We start from the raw sequence: 16,795 nt of genomic DNA, 5'->3' as shown, positions 1-16,795 counted from the left end.
AGGTGATTCCTAAACGTGTAATCCTTTAGATTGACACTATTTGATAAATACCTCATCAAACTTAGGTAATCATTAAAGAACGTGTAAAGTTCTATCCTTGTTACTGAACATTGTCTTCATCACGAGAATGGACCAAAGATTTTATTTTGACAATGTTGAACCGGTCAATCACAACTTTGTTTGAGCTCCTTGAACCTAGATCTCGGAACATCCAAAATTCTAGGTAGATTTACCGCCATGTTGACTTGTCCTCGGCAATAGTCCCATTCTCTTAGATGATTTCTCAACTCCCTCTCTAGTTAAGCCTTTTGTAAGCGGATCTGCCACATTATCCTTTGATCTTACATAATCAATAGTGATACTTCCACTAGAAAGTAGTTGTCTAACGGTGTTATGTTTTCGTCGTATATGACGAGACTTTCCGTTATACATAACGCTCCCTGCTCGTCCTATTGCAGCCTCACTATCGCAATGTATGCAAATAGGAGCCAAAGGTTTTGGCCAGAACGGAATGTCTTCTAAAAAATTCCGAAGCCATTCAGCTTCTTCACCGGCTTTATCCAACGCTATAAACTCTGATTCCATTGTAGAGCGAGCAATACACGTTTGTTTGGAAGACTTCCAAGATACTGCTCCTCCACCAACAGTAAACACATATCCACTTGTAGACTTTGTTTCTGATGAGCCGGTTATCCAATTAGCATCACTATATCCTTCGATAACCGCAGGATATTTATTGTAGTACAAAGCGTAGTCTTGGGTATATTCCAAATATCCCAGAACTCATTTCATTGCTACCCAGTGATGTTTGTTGGGATTACTTATGAATCGACTAAGTTTACTTATTGCACAAGCTATATCAGATCGTGTACAGTTCATGATGTACATTAAGCTTCCCAACACACGAGCATACTCCAATTGAGACGTACTTTCACCTTTATTCTTTATGAGATGATGATTTAAGTCAATTGGAGTTCTTGCACTTCTAAATTCCAAGTGTTTGAATTTTTCAAGTACCATTTTCACGTAATGTGATTGAGACAAAGCTAGACCTTGAGGAGTCCTCTGGATTTTAATTCCTAGAATTACATCGGCAACTCCTAAGTCTTTCATATCAAACTTACTAGCAAGCATGCGCTTAGTAGCTTGAATGTCGGCAATGTCTTTGCTCATTATTAGCATATCATCAACATATAAGCAAACAATGACTATATGATTGGGAACGTTCTTAATGTAAACACATTTATCACATTCATTAATCTTAAAACCATTTGACAACATTGTTTGGTCAAATTTCGCATGCCATTATTTGGGTGCTTGTTTTAGTTCATAAAGAGACTTAACAAGTCTACACACCTTCTTTTCTTTTCCCGGAACACAAACCCTTCAGGTTGGTTCATGTAAATTTCTTCCTCAAGATCACCATTTAAGAAGCCTGTTTTTACATCCATTTGATGGATTTGAAGACCGGCGAGTATGTGTCAAAATAGTCAAGACCTTCTCGTTGTCTAAATCCTTTGACAACAAGTCTTGCCTTGTATTTGTCAATAGTACCATCATCTTTCATTTTCTTCTTGAAAATCCATTTAGAACCCAACGTTTTGTTACCTGGAGGAAGATCAACCAATTCCCAAGAATGGTTGCTCAATATGGATTCTATTTCACTATTGACAGCTTCTTTCCAATATTGTGCCTCTGAGGAAGACATTGCTTCCTTGAAGGTACGAGGCTCATTTTCTAACAGAAAAGTCAGAAAATCTGGACCGAATGAAGTAGATGTCCTTTGACGTTTACTTCTTCTCGGATTTTCTTCATTAGGCATACCATCTATTATTTCCTCCCGAGGTCGTTTTGACTTTTGGTAGGTCACTTCACTTTCCTTTTTATACGGATAAATAGTTTCAAAGAATTTAGCATTATCTGATTCTATTATCGTATTAACGTGAATCTCTGGATTTTCTGATTTATGAACCAGAAAACGATATGCCTTGCTATTGGTTACATATCCAATAAATACACAATCAACCGTTTTTGGACCTATCTTAACCCTTTTAGGTTTAGGAACTTGTACCTTAGCTAGACACCCCCACACTTTGAAGTATTTCAAGCTGGGCTTCCTTCCTTTCCACTTCTCATAAAGAATGGATTGTGTTTTACTATGAGGTACACGGTTGATTATTCGGTTAGCTGTAAGTATAGCTTCCCCCCACAAGTTCTGTGGTAAGCCAGAACTTATTAGCAATGCATTCATCATCTCCTTCAACGTTCGATTCTTCCTCTCCGCAATTCCATTAGATTGTGGAGAGTAAGGGGCAGTTGTTTGGTGAATAATGCCATTTTCCAAACATATTTCTTCAAAAGGAGATTCAAATTCGCCACCCCTATCACTTCTTAGCATTTTGATCTTTTTGTTTAGTTGCGTTTCAACTTCACTCTTGTATTGCTTGAAAGCATCAATTGCCTCATCTTTACTATTAAGTAAATAAACATAGCAGTATTTCGTGCTATCGTCAATAAAAGTAATAAAATATTTTTTCCCACCACGAGATGGTGTTGACTTCATGTCGCAAATATCTGTGTGAATTAAGTCTAAAGGACTTGAATTCCTTTCAACGGACTTATAAGGATGCTTAGCATACTTTGATTCCACACATATTTGACATTTGGAATTAATGCAATCAAATTTTGGCAATACTTCTAGAGTTATCATCTTTCGCAATGTTTTGAAGTTTACGTGACCTAAACGCGAATGCCATAAAGTCTTTGACTCAAGTAAGTAAGAAGAAGCATTCACTTTATTGATAGGAACTGTTATTACATTTAGCTTAAAAAGGCCCTCATTCAGGTAACCTTTTCCTACATACATATCATTCTTACTTAGTACAACACTATTGGAAACAAAAATACACTTGAATCCATTCTTGACAAGAAGTGAAGTCGACACAAGATTCTTGCGAATTTCTGGAACATGGAGGACTTGGTTTAGAGTCACTATTTTTCCCGACGTCATCTTCAACGCAATCTTGCCAACTCCTTCAATTTTGGCCGTAGACGAATTTCCCATGAAAATTGTCTCGCCGGGTCCTGCGGGGGCATAAGAAGAAAATAACTCCTTGTTAGCACAAACATGGCGGGTGGCTCCAGAATCTATCCACCATTCTTTCGGATTTCCTACCAAGTTGCATTCAGACAACATGGCACACAAGTCCTCCATGTCTTCAACATTTTCAACCATGTTTGCTTGATTTTTCTTCTTCTTTTTCTTTTGTACATCATTCTTTGGTGCACGACAATCCACGGCCTTATGCCCAGATTTTCCACAGTTGTGGCAATTACCCTTGAACTTTTTCCTGCTTGGGTAATTCTTTGGTCCAGAAGCCTTCTTTATTCCGGAAAACTTTCCGGGTTTTTCTGCTGGTGCCATAGCATGAGCAGGAGTTGAACGGCTTGACGAGGCAGCGACATTTTTAACAGTAGCACCCGTTCCCGCAACATTTCCATTAGTTTGGTTTTCATTCGTCATTTTTTTTCTGTAAAGTTGGAAACAAAACAGAACTTGGTTAAATCAGTGAAGTTTTGATATCTTCAAACTGAATACCAAACCAAACATATAACACGTAACAATGGTGGAGTTTTTATATACTTCAAACCCGTACGTTTATTATTCCGGTAAAGTTTTTATATACTTTAAATCGGACAGCCCGTACGTTTTATTATTCCGGTAAAGTTTTTATATACTTTAACCGGACAGAACAATTATTGGAGTAGAAAGCACGAAGGCTTTAGTCTCCAAAACAGTATACAAAATATGAATAACAGTTTAATATATGTTTCAACACAGAAACGTTAGTTTAAAATTCCTTAAGCTTGTGAGCGCTACTGTGTTAAAACACAAAATCAGAAAAACTGTTAGAAAAATAAAAGAAACTGGAAAAACAGAAGAGTTTAAGAAATATTCCGAGTCCACAATTTTCTTGTGTGTCCTTAAGGAATTTTAACCCCCTCACACGTTGCCAAGGTAATGGATTAAATCCTCCCAGGATAAAACGGAATAAACCTTCCTGCAACAATGGCAATACAAACTGCAGGATACCAACGAACTTAAAGAACGGAGCAAAATCACACTTACGAATTTGAGAGAGAGAGACTGCGAATTAGGATGCAGTATATTCAGAAAGAAAGAAGTTCTGGAGTATTTTTCGTGTGCAGAAAATGGAGCCTTGCCTCAGAATTTATAGGCAATTATCAGAAAAGGTGTCTGGAAAAGGTGCCTTTTCAGAAGAATACGCTGCCTGCCGCGGTTCTACCGCGGTCGCGGCAGAACCGCGGTCAGAGAGGCTCTCTGAATCAGCCTGCCGCGGTTCTACCGCGGTCGCGGCAGAACCGCGGCCAGAGAGGCCCTCTGAACCTTCAACAGGGTTCTGGCATATTTTCAGCAGTGATTTGGCATTTAATTAATTATTAAATAATTAAATAAATTTTGTCCAAAAATAATCTTATCGATCGATCATTCGACAATTGACAAATCCAAATCCAAATCCAAATCCAAATCCAAATCCAAAGCCAAAGCCAAAGCCGAGCCGAGCGAGCGACGACGACGGCGCGAGGGTTCATTCTCTTCAACTCCTTTTAAGAGCTTTAAGAAGTGATTCTATATATAAGCACACAAATGTGGTTGTCCCTCACCAATGAGGGACAAAGTGCAAGACAAAAGTTCACTTCTTCAAATTTTCAATTTCCCTCCATTTTATTTTCCTCCATTTCCAATTCACACTTCTTCTACTTTAAAGCCCAATGGCTTAAAGTCCAACAAACACTAATGCTAGCGAACTGAGTAAGACAAAGAGAAACGCTCGACTACCTACGAACCTTCTACCCTAATCTTTGACCTTCACACCCTCTTATCTAGGGCCATGTCCTCAGTCCGCTCCAGTCCCTAAGACTTCCTAGGCCTATCTCTACCCCTCCTGCTACCCACCGAGGCTAACCGCTTGCACCTTCTAACTGCGGCTTCTATACTTCTCCTCTTAACATGCCTGAACCATCTCAACCTCGCATCCCGCATCTTATCCTCCACAGGGGCCACTCCCACCTTTTCCCGAAACTTTCTTCCTAATCTTATCCAACTGAGAATGCCCACACTTCCACCTCAACATCCTCATCTCAGCTACTTTTAGCTTCTGGGTATGAGAGGTCTTGACCGGCCAACACACTGCTCCATAAAACATAGTCAGTTTAACTATAATCTTGTAGAACTTACCTTTAAGTCTCAGCGGCACATTCTTATCACACATGACACCGGAAGCGATCCTCTACTTCATCCATCTTGCTCCGATACGATGCGTGATATCTTTATCAATATCCTCGTTACCTTGTATTATAGATCCAAGATACTTGAAACTACCTCTCTTGGGATGACTTGTGTATCAAGCCTCACCTTTATATCCCCTTCCTGGGTACCGTTGCTAAACTTGCACCCCATGTATTCCGTCTTGGTCCTGCTCAACTTGAAACCCTTAGACTCTAGGGTCTGCATCCAAACCTCCAGCCTCTCGTTGACACCACCCCTATTCTCGTCAATTAAAACTATGTCATTCGCAAATAACATACACCATGGCACCTCACCTTGAATGTGTCTGTCAATACGTCCATCGCAAGGGAAAATAGGAATGAGCTAAGAGCTGATCCCTGGTGCAACCCCATCATAACCGGAAAATATTTCGAGTCTCCTCCTGCTACCCTAACCCGAGTCTTAGCTTCATCATACATGTCCTTAATCATCCTAATGTAGGATACTAGGACCCCTTTAGCCTCCAAGCATCGCCAGAGCACCTCTCTCGGGACTTTGTCATATGCTTTCTCTAGGTCAATGAACACCATGTGCAAGTCCTTCTTCATCTCCCTATGCCGCTCCACCAATCTCCTCACAATGTCAATGTCTTCCATAGTTGAATGCCGCGACATGAAACTGAATTGGTTCTCAAAAATGGACACACTGGTCCTCACCCTCACTTTAACCACCCTCTCCCAAACTTTCATAGTATGGCTTAACAGCTTAATCCCCCTATAATTATTGCAACTTTGGATATCGCCCTTGTTTTTATACAAAGGAATCATCGTACTCAACCTTCATTCATTGGGCATCTTCTTCGTCCTAAAAACTAGTGAGCTACTCCAAACCTACCCTACCCACATTCTTCCAAAATTCCACAGGTATTTTATCTGGCCCCGTAGCTCTACCCCTGTGCATCTTACGTATATCCCCCTCGACCTCATATACTCTTATGCGCCTACAATACCTTCGAGAATCTCTCTTTCGCCTCTCCTCCCTGTCTCAATTCTGATTGATTAGCTTCTTCCTTCGTGCACAAAATTTCGGTGCATCTCGGAGTGCTCTAAGTCTCCCAACACAATGTCCCAATCACCCTCTTCGTTCAGGAGTTGATGGAAATATGTCTACCATCTTCGTCTAATCGGAGCCTCTTCCATCAAAAGTGTACCTTCCTCATCTTTGATACACTTAACTTGATCCAGATCACTGGCGTTCCTCTCTCTCACCTTTGCTAGCCTATATAGCTTCTTGTACCCACCTTTGGCCCCAAGCTTTTCATACGAACGCCCAAACGCCGCAGCCTTAGCCGTAGTAACCGCTAACTTCGCCTCCTTCTTAGCCCTCCTATACCCCTCCTTGTTCATCCTCTTGGCCTCCTCGTCCATGCTCTCTGTAAGCGTCAACTAAGCCACTTGCTTGGCTTCCACTTTCTCTTGTACCTCCTCACTCCACCACCAGTCACCTTTGTGGCCGCCAGACAAACTCTTCGAGACCCCTAACACTTCTCTCCAGCTACTCTAAATTCTAATACACTATGTTGTCGTGGTCCACATACAACTCGCATCCCCACTGCTCCTCCATGCTCTAATAGCCAACAACTTCCCCCTCCCCCCACCCCCCCAGCCTTACTCCTGTGCTTTGTCACTCGTCAAAGTACCCCACCTCATCCTGGGTTGACCATACACAACCATCTTCCTCATCTTCCTCATGATCTCTAAGTCTATCACCTATAATCTATGCTGAATCGTGAGATTCTCGCTTGGTATAAACTTGCAATCCATGCACAGACTCCTATCGCACTTCGGGAGGAGTAGATAACTAATTTGAGTCTTGTCCAGCGAACTCCGGAATGTAACCAAGTATCCCTTTTCGGGAAACACGAGTTGAAAATCACCAAATCAAAGGCTTTAGCACATCCAACAACGAAGTACCTCATCCATTCCTAACTCCAAAGCCAAAGCCACCATGCACACCGTCATACCCCTAGATGTCGCCCCAATGTGACCATTGAACACCTCCTATGAATAACTTCTCGGCGAGCAGAATACCACGTACCAGCCCGTCAAATTCTTCCTAGAATCTCCTCTTAATATCTTCTTCCAAACCCACTTGAGACACGTCAGCACTAATCACATTTAAAGTAGACCCTCGCACTACCAGCTTAATAGCCATAAGCCTGTCGTTCACCCTCCTAACTTCTATCACTAGTTCTCTAAGATCCCTGTCAACCAAGATACCTCCCCAATTCTTACCCCTCTCGCGTCCTGAGACCCACAATTTAAACCCATCAGTATCTCAAGCCTTCGAACCCACCCATCTAGTCTCCTGAACAAAAGCTATGTTAATTTTCCTCTTCTGGAGGATCTTCTCTAACTTTATAGACTTCCCCGTCAAAGTTCCTATGTTCCAGGACCCCACTCTCAGCCTAGAGTCTCCCTTGCATATTTCCTTTGTGCAGAGTATAGATGCCCCGAAAACTAATTATGCTATCTTGTTTAACAGAATTTCTCGCAGCCTCCTAACCTTTTCTGACTTTTCCCTCTTACACACCTTATCTAAGATTTGTTCCAATTGAATACTTATATTACTCAAAATTTATACCCATTAAGCACTTTTTGCTGATATAACATAGTGTGTGTGATACACCTACCCCAAGAGCGTGGGATGTACTATTTTTTTAAAGTTTTGTTGTCATGACCAATCCGATGGGCCGCGACGGGCACTCGGTACCTTACTTAACTGAGTATCAACATAACATATCTTTCTTATTGTACTTTTATTGGCAAATGAGCAAACGGGCCGTCATGGGCTAACCAGAATAGACATAGGGGAATACTTAATATAGGACGGCCCAACCTGATATATAAAAAATTATACATGTGACATACTGGCCTATAACGCCAACATGATCATTTGTAAACTCAAAACATAGGCCGGCAAGGCCATACAAGCATCCGTATACATGACATCTGTCTACAAGCCTCTAAGAATACATACTTATCATAAAGGTCGGGACAGGGCCCCGCCATACCAAACAATACGCGTCTAAATCATACTGACCAAACAAGCAACTCCGGAGCAAATGGAGCGCACCAACATCTTTCGCTGAGCTGATAGCCTACTTGGAGGACTCTCGACCTTTCTATCAGGACCTGCGGGCATGAAATGCAGTATCCCCAAGCAAAAGGGACGTCAGTACGAATAATGTACCGAGTATGTAAGGCACATAAATAAGTACTTAAAAGACATGGAAGAAATATAGAGTAAATGACTCAACCCGTAAGTCTAGATAACTCTGTAAATCATGAAATACTTATAGTGTCATGCATATGCGTATGAATGTCATGTCGTGCATAGGTACATGTGTTCATAACATTATCAAGCCTCTGAGGGTATCCCATCATATCATCTCGGCCACAGTGGACAAAATTTTCAACGTATATCAATTGATCAGGTGGTGGTGCATATATAACGCCATAACCTTTCCCGTATCCCATATATATATATATATATATATATACGCGTATACAACGCCATCTGGTCATGGGTCAATGTGCATGTATAAATGCATGAAATGCATATGATATACGTTAATAAAATCTCTCGGTACGTCATAAGACCATTATGCCTCTGATTAATATAATGAAATAAACTTTACCAACTTACGTATTTTTGAGATCCATGAACAGATTATAGAATAATATGACACATGGGAGAATAAGAATATACACATCTCTAACATTTTTACGAATAGAGTAATTTATGGAAGTTGTGCATTTTCTCATTTCGTTTGTGTCGTATAGATCATGCCAAAAGAAAGAAGGGATTGGCTTAACATACCTGAGCCGGTTCTCTTAACAATACCTCTAATCCATGTCTTTTGCGAAAAATATGTAACGGCGGATCGAAGTAGGGAAAAATCCGTATGATATTCTTGAGAAAGATTGCACCGTACTCCCTTAAAGCTGCAAGATCTCACGTTGCTTTGAATTGTTGAAGATCCTATCTTGCATATTACTTACATTTGTCTCAAACGTAAGTAATATGCAAGATAGGATCTTCAACAATTCAAAGCACCGTACTCCCTTANGCATATTACTTACGTTTGAGACAAATGTTTGTAACATATAAACATTCACATTTTTGAATGCACATAGAAATGGATTTGTGACTTTATTGAATTGGAGAAATCTTCTAAGGCTTCTGCTAAAGAACGTTACCCTTTTTCATATACTTTGTGGATTTAGAGCCTTTTATGGCTTAGCCAAGAATTTCTTTCAAAGTGACACCTAGCAAGGTGATCTAAGAGTCACTTGAAGACTCTTATGCTGCTGCCACATTTTGGGAGGATATCCTTATCCAATAATTAACCACCAATCATCTTACTTAATTGTTAATCTCCCATTAAAATTAATAATTATCCAATTATCCACATAATTAGGAATTCTCTCCAACTACTTAAAATACTACTCACTTTTAATACCCTTTGTACACATTACTATCATGGTCATGTGGTACCTTGTATGGCACTAGTCCATAAATACCGGGTATTTTAGCTCGGGCCTTATTTTATCCCAACATGACAAACTTTGACGAAATTTATTTTCTTCAATTTACTTACCCTCTCACCTTCACGAATTTACTCATCACTTGTTTGAAATAGCATAATACTTATAATCCCAAAATAATCTCATTCTCGAACTTACGTCGATTAACTTATGATGAAACTTTACGAAAATGCAGGATGTAATGTCTCATTTCCGAGCTTTCACAATTTACTTATGGCATACTTTTATGTACGAAAACATGAGGTGTAACATCATTCCCCTCTTTGGAACATTCGTCCTCGAATGTTGACTGATGCACGTATCATTTTCATAACCCATAGCTCTTGCGAATACTTTAATACTCTTTTTTCCATTTAGGCAACTGTTTTTTGAATAAATTCAAAGGCCAGGGCATTCCCCCCCTTTAGGACTCTTTCTCATACCACTGTCTGTGGTCGGAATTCTTCCAATCTCGTAGCTCTTGCTACCTTCAATCAGGTAGCCTGTACTAGGGGTGTGCATTCGATTTATCGATTTGATTTTGACTCTTATCGATTATTAATTTGTACATATGCTTATCGTTATTGTTTCAATAAGGTTTCGATTTTTTCAATTTTGATTTATCGATTTTTGGGGCTTATCGATTCTGTTATCGATTACACCAATAAGAAAATTTGCGGGATTCCACGGAAAGTATATCGCTATAAACATGCCTAACTAATATGGACAAAAAGAAGCTAAAATAAGACGAACACCGTTTATAACATAAAAATTGTGTCAACAAGTACATGCAACGAAACTAAAGTAAGGGATCAAATGTATGCCACCAACACTCCAACGGTAAAAAAAAAACAAAACAAAAAAAATACATCATCACGGCTAATTTTGTTTTCCATTAATTTGAACTTCATTCCCTTGAGCTTTAAATATAATCATTCCTTAAATGTGGTAGAGGAAATAATAGGGTTAGGGACTATAGTAGAGTCGCATAGGCGCACATTCATTCCCAAGATACTGAATCCCAGCGCTTCTAGCTTTCTATCCAAAGTATGGATTATTCACAACCTCCCACATTTGAGTAACGCGTACGTTGTTCCCCTTTACCTTACTTACCTTAAAATCTTACATCACATCTTGTATCTCTTTCATGACCTTCCTTCCACATAGGTATAATTCACATCCATAACTTGAAGCCTTATTATCATACTTGCACATCTATACATAATCCGGTGAGCGTTTCATACTGACTTCTTATGAGGCTGGTATTCTTATGATGCCCTTATAGAGTATGGCTACTGTACTATCTCTCTTGTACCTCTAATATTTAAGAGTGATCCTGTAATGTTCTCAATAATGAGGTCTATAATTTTCTGGGTCCAATAATCAGACTCCTGATTTACTTAGTTGGTGTAACTCTTTAGTTTCCTCTTCCCTCTGATCAACCTTTATGTAGGCTTAAGCTATCTTCTGATCTGCGGCTCATGGCATTAGTTATCACTTTAGCCTTTCATGGAAGCTGTGGAATATCCATGGTACCATCATCTAACAATTCAATCCTTTATCTATAACCTGGACTCAATTATTTCTTTTAACTTATACCAAAGTCTTCTACGGCTGTATGATTGTCAATCATATATGCTGCATAATACCCCGAAATCTTAGGTGCATTCATAATGTAATTATCTCTGGATCATTGATCGGATAATTCCTCTCAACTTTCTTTAAATGCGAGCAATTGCTTTTCCTGGTGGTTTTGCCTCTTGTTGCATGTATACTTGGTTTATCTTAGTGCCCAAACATATTGGCCACGATAGGTACCACTTTCTTATGGGGTGCATACATTGTTGTTGTGAGACTGTTGTTACAAGACCATTTTTTTTTCCTTTGAGTTACCATGTTTAGGTTGAAGCCTTTTTCCTTATTTCCTCAGCTAGTCTTTCATTGTAGTATTTAGGGAGGATCCTCAGACTCTTGTAAAGCTGCGAGCTTATCACATTGTATGCTTGACGGTATTTTTAATGTTCTACCTCGCCTATAATTACCCGTAGTTACTTATCTCCACGCCCTTGTGCCTGTAGGGTTGCTTCTGAACTAATATTTTGATTGACTTCCCAGTGGTACTCTCTTTTATTTCCGTAACACTCATACGGTATCTTTATCTACCCCCAACTCCTATCTGAATATTTCTCAAGGATCACGATGTCATGACTGCGAGGCTGAATTCCCCATGTTGGGGTTCCTTTTGTTTATCTTGCACGATATGTTGATTTGTCTGTATCCTCTTGTCTAGCCATAGCTAGGCTCTTCCTAAATCAACTACTAACTACTCGTTCCTTTCTCATTTTTATCGCATTCTTCTTTGACCATTCCATAGTTACTGAACCACTTATACCACTTTTGTCAAATAACTCCATATTCCCCCCTTTAGGGGATTACTAAGATTTCGAGCTACAACGATCTACCTATAAATGTTTTACCTCTTTATCCTTGGCGTCTTTTCACATCATCGATAACCCTCACTTGCCTTGCGGTAATCATTCTGTACCAAGGATAATAAATTTCCTTACTCACGAGGGAAACACCTAGTGTAACTGGCACCTACGGTCCCTTAAGCTTAACTTTGGTCACATTGCTTACTTTTAGGGAAGCGTCTTCTTGAATGACCATTCTCTGAATTCCTCATGAATCTTCTTCCGTGGTCCATTCTATTATCGCCGGAACGTAATCTGAAATTCTCATGATGCTAACTATTATCAAATCACTTAGCCCCTAATTCATGTTTGCTTTATCTTATTCACCAGCCTATACTGATTTCTATTACTCTATGGATTAACTCTCTCTTCTTGTAGTCGCGTTGGAGTCACGAACTTATTTCTCGAATTGAGGATATGACTTTATGGCCTATACTCTTTTGTTGTCTCAAGGCCTGGCTCCTCTCGTCTTTTCCTTTCCTTGGCTATAGACTCTGTAATACTATCATTTTTTTTGATCTACCGTTGCCATCCATGTATCACATCTTGCTCATAATGCTTTATTAACTCTCTTTTTATCCTCCTGCTAACATTTTTGTCTATTACTTTATTCTGAAAACTGCAACAAGAATTCTTTTTGCTTTTAGCTCCCTTTTGCTCCATCCACCGCTCTTCAGATTGCCTAACATTCTCTCTCTACTAGGGACGAGAGCCATACTAAGATAATATTTATCCCTTCCAGGCTTTCAGTGCCCATCTTTGTAGTACTCATATCTAGCTGTACTATTTCAGAGTGCACCATCTAGGTATCTCACAAGGAGATTTATTAGTACCTTTGTAATATTCTTCGAAAGTATCAACTAACCCAAACAATCCAGTCGCCATTTTGGGTTATTGTAACCCCAGCCAGATCTTGATATCCCGTCCTGTCTTAAACCATATCTGCTATCTCCCATAGGGCATAACCGAGATCGGTGTGGCCAATTGTGCATACCTCTGTTACTGTCGAAGGTAACTCAAAATACTTATATCTCTTTTCCTGAGTTGTAGATAGTGATCATCTTCACTAACTGGGCACCTCGTTCCCTTCTTTACCTTGCTTCTTTTACTTGTTGAAACTTGTATCTATCTTTTGAGTCTCTCATTGCTTTTCACCACATTGGTGGATAGATATACTTGCCTTAAGGCTCATTATCAAGAAGCTTATACATACATGATCTACTGAAGACCTTACATTTACTCATCATAAGCAGATGCATAAATCGAGTTTCCTCTGACTTAATTCTTCCACAGCTATATCTCTTACCAATCGTCTTTCTGGATGTAGGCATCGTTGTATTATGAATAAGATAGAGTGAGGAAATTGAGTTCTTACAATTGAGCTCTATGACACGATCTAGAGTAAGAAGAAAGAGTGACAATCCTAAATGCCATGTAGCCTCCTTCTTATAAGTGTGTGTACGACACACCCACAAACAAGACTATACAAGACACGACTTGTAGACTTCCCAGGACAGAACTGCTCTGATACCACTTTTGTCATGACCAATCCGATGGGCCGCGACGGGCACTCGGTACCTTACTTAACTGAGTATCAACATAACATATCTTTCTTATTGTACTTTTATTGGCAAATGAGCAAACGGGCCGTCATGGGCTAACCAGAATAGACATAGGGGAATACTTAATATAGGACGGCCCAACCTGATATATAAAAAATTATACATGTGACATACTGGCCTATAACGCCAACATGATCATTTGTAAACTCAAAACATAGGCCGGCAAGGCCATACAAGCATCCGTATACATGACATCTGTCTACAAGCCTCTAAGAATACATACTTATCATAAAGGTCGGGACAGGGCCCCGCCATACCAAACAATACGCGTCTAAATCATACTGACCAAACAAGCAACTCCGGAGCAAATGGAGCGCACCAACATCTTTCGCTGAGCTGATAGCCTACTTGGAGGACTCTCGACCTTTCTATCAGGACCTGCGGGCATGAAACGCAGTATCCCCAAGCAAAAGGGACGTCAGTACGAATAATGTACCGAGTATGTAAGGCACATAAATAAGTACTTAAAAGACATGGAAGAAATATAGAGTAAATGACTCAACCCGTAAGTCTAGATAACTCTGTAAATCATGAAATACTTATAGTGTCATGCATATGCGTATGAATGTCATGTCGTGCATAGGTACATGTGTTCATAACATTATCAAGCCTCTGAGGGTATCCCATCATATCATCTCGGCCACAGTGGACAAAATTTTCAACGTATATCAATTGATCAGGTGGTGGTGCATATATAACGCCATAACCTTTCCCGTATCCCATATATATATATATATATATATATACGCGTATACAACGCCATCTGGTCATGGGTCAATGTGCATGTATAAATGCATGAAATGCATATGATATACGTTAATAAAATCTCTCGGTACGTCATAAGACCATTATGCCTCTGATTAATATAATGAAATAAACTTTACCAACTTACGTATTTTTGAGATCCATGAACAGATTATAGAATAATATGACACATGGGAGAATAAGAATATACACATCTCTAACATTTTTACGAATAGAGTAATTTATGGAAGTTGTTCATTTTCTCATTTCGTTTGTGTCGTATAGATCATGCCAAAAGAAAGAAGGGATAGCCTTAACATACCTGAGCCAGTTCTCTTAACAATACCTCTAATCCATGTCTTTTGCGAAAAATACGTAACGGCGGATCGAAGTGGGGAAAAATCCGTATGATATTCTTGAGAAAGATTGCACCGTACTCCCTTAAAACCGCAAGATCTCACGTTTCATAAAAATAGTTTTTGTTTTTTCCCCACATAATTTATTTTGTTAATTATTATGTTGGGCCTAAATGCCAAATGTCATAAGTCAATTCGTCAACTTGCCACATCATTGGCGAGTGTATTACACGCTCTTTAGTTTTTTGCTGATTATAAAAAAAGTGTCTAATTGGTTCAAATTTTGGGTAGTTTAAGTGTTCAATCGGAACAAATCTTAAATAAGGTGTCTATGAGGAAAACCCGAACAAGTTTAAAGGGCTGGGTATGATTTTGGCCTTAAATAAATGAACTCCATATTGTATAGTTGAGCAGATTTTCTTGCTTATGTAACAAGTAACAACATAGAAAAATTATATTGACTACTGATAATTTTTATGCTTATTCACATAATTATGGTACTAGCGGATAAAATAATGAATATTAAATTTAACGCCAGAGGACAATCAATTTCAACAACAATGCAAAAACCCATGTTTTGATGGCTTGTTATGGTCGCTATTTCCCATCACCTTATTATATGGAGAATATTTTTTACTTTTTAAGTAAACTAAACTTTCCCATTAGATAATTAATTGCATAAATTGGTGGGTAGCTGATCAACTGCTCATTCAGTTACTTAAAATCAAGTTAATTAACTGGATACCTTCTTTAATAATCTATGTTGTTTCATTAGCTGTCTATTTTAAATCTTTGAAGTTTTATTATCCATCATACAATTTTATACTCAATCTTGTCCACGAATTGTTACCTACTAGCGAAATATTTGTGTATTTAAACTATTCGATATCATACACCAATCTTTCTTAGCGTGGGTAAACTAATCATATATCTTGGTTTATAGTAGGGAATAGTCTAGTTGCCAGAGGAAGTAACATAGCTTTAAATTCCTCGTCTAGACATGGATTAATTTTAGAAGTTAGATAAAATATACTAGTAATGTTTGAAAGACAGACCGTTTGATCTAGAGAAAGAACGGACAATATTATATTAGTGGTGTACACAAAATTTTATGCAAGTAGTAACGATCTATTGTCATAATCAATATATTTGTAAGTTGAACTATTTTGGTTTTGAGACTTCACTTCCTAAACCAAATTATATTTACTTTTAAATTGTATCGACCAATTGCATATATGTATATAAAATTTTTTTTAAATATTATTTTAACATGTAAGTTTTTTTTTTTTTTTCCGAAACAGTGTTGATTGACACCCCTTAGTGAATGATGTTCTGCCACTGCATGCAGTTGCCATGTAATCCATAATTCGCTGATGAATTGAAGACGACAGCAGATTCTCTAGAAAACGAAAGATTCAAAGTTTTGGTGCCGAGTCAATATAATGGCTATATATGTACTGCTAAAATCACAAAAGTCAACCATGTTGCATCTTTATAACAGTTTTGAATTTCTTCAGGCGCATTTAGGGCATGATTCAGTTAGTTAAGGTCAGCTTTGATGTTCTTTCAAAAAAGAAATTTATAAGTTGAAGATATATATTTATAAAAAGACAAGGAGTGGACTAGCAGCAACTCATGTGTCTGTGTGTAATATGAGGAAACTTCGTGTGGATCAAGAAGACCGCAGCTAATTTAACTCTTCATTATCAACGTGCACAAACTT

The sequence above is a fragment of the Nicotiana attenuata genome, unplaced genomic scaffold (genome assembly GCF_001879085.1).
Source record: "Nicotiana attenuata strain UT unplaced genomic scaffold, NIATTr2, whole genome shotgun sequence".
Classification (NCBI taxonomy): Eukaryota; Viridiplantae; Streptophyta; class Magnoliopsida; order Solanales; family Solanaceae; genus Nicotiana; species Nicotiana attenuata.
Note: the sequence above shows the minus strand (reverse complement) of the source record.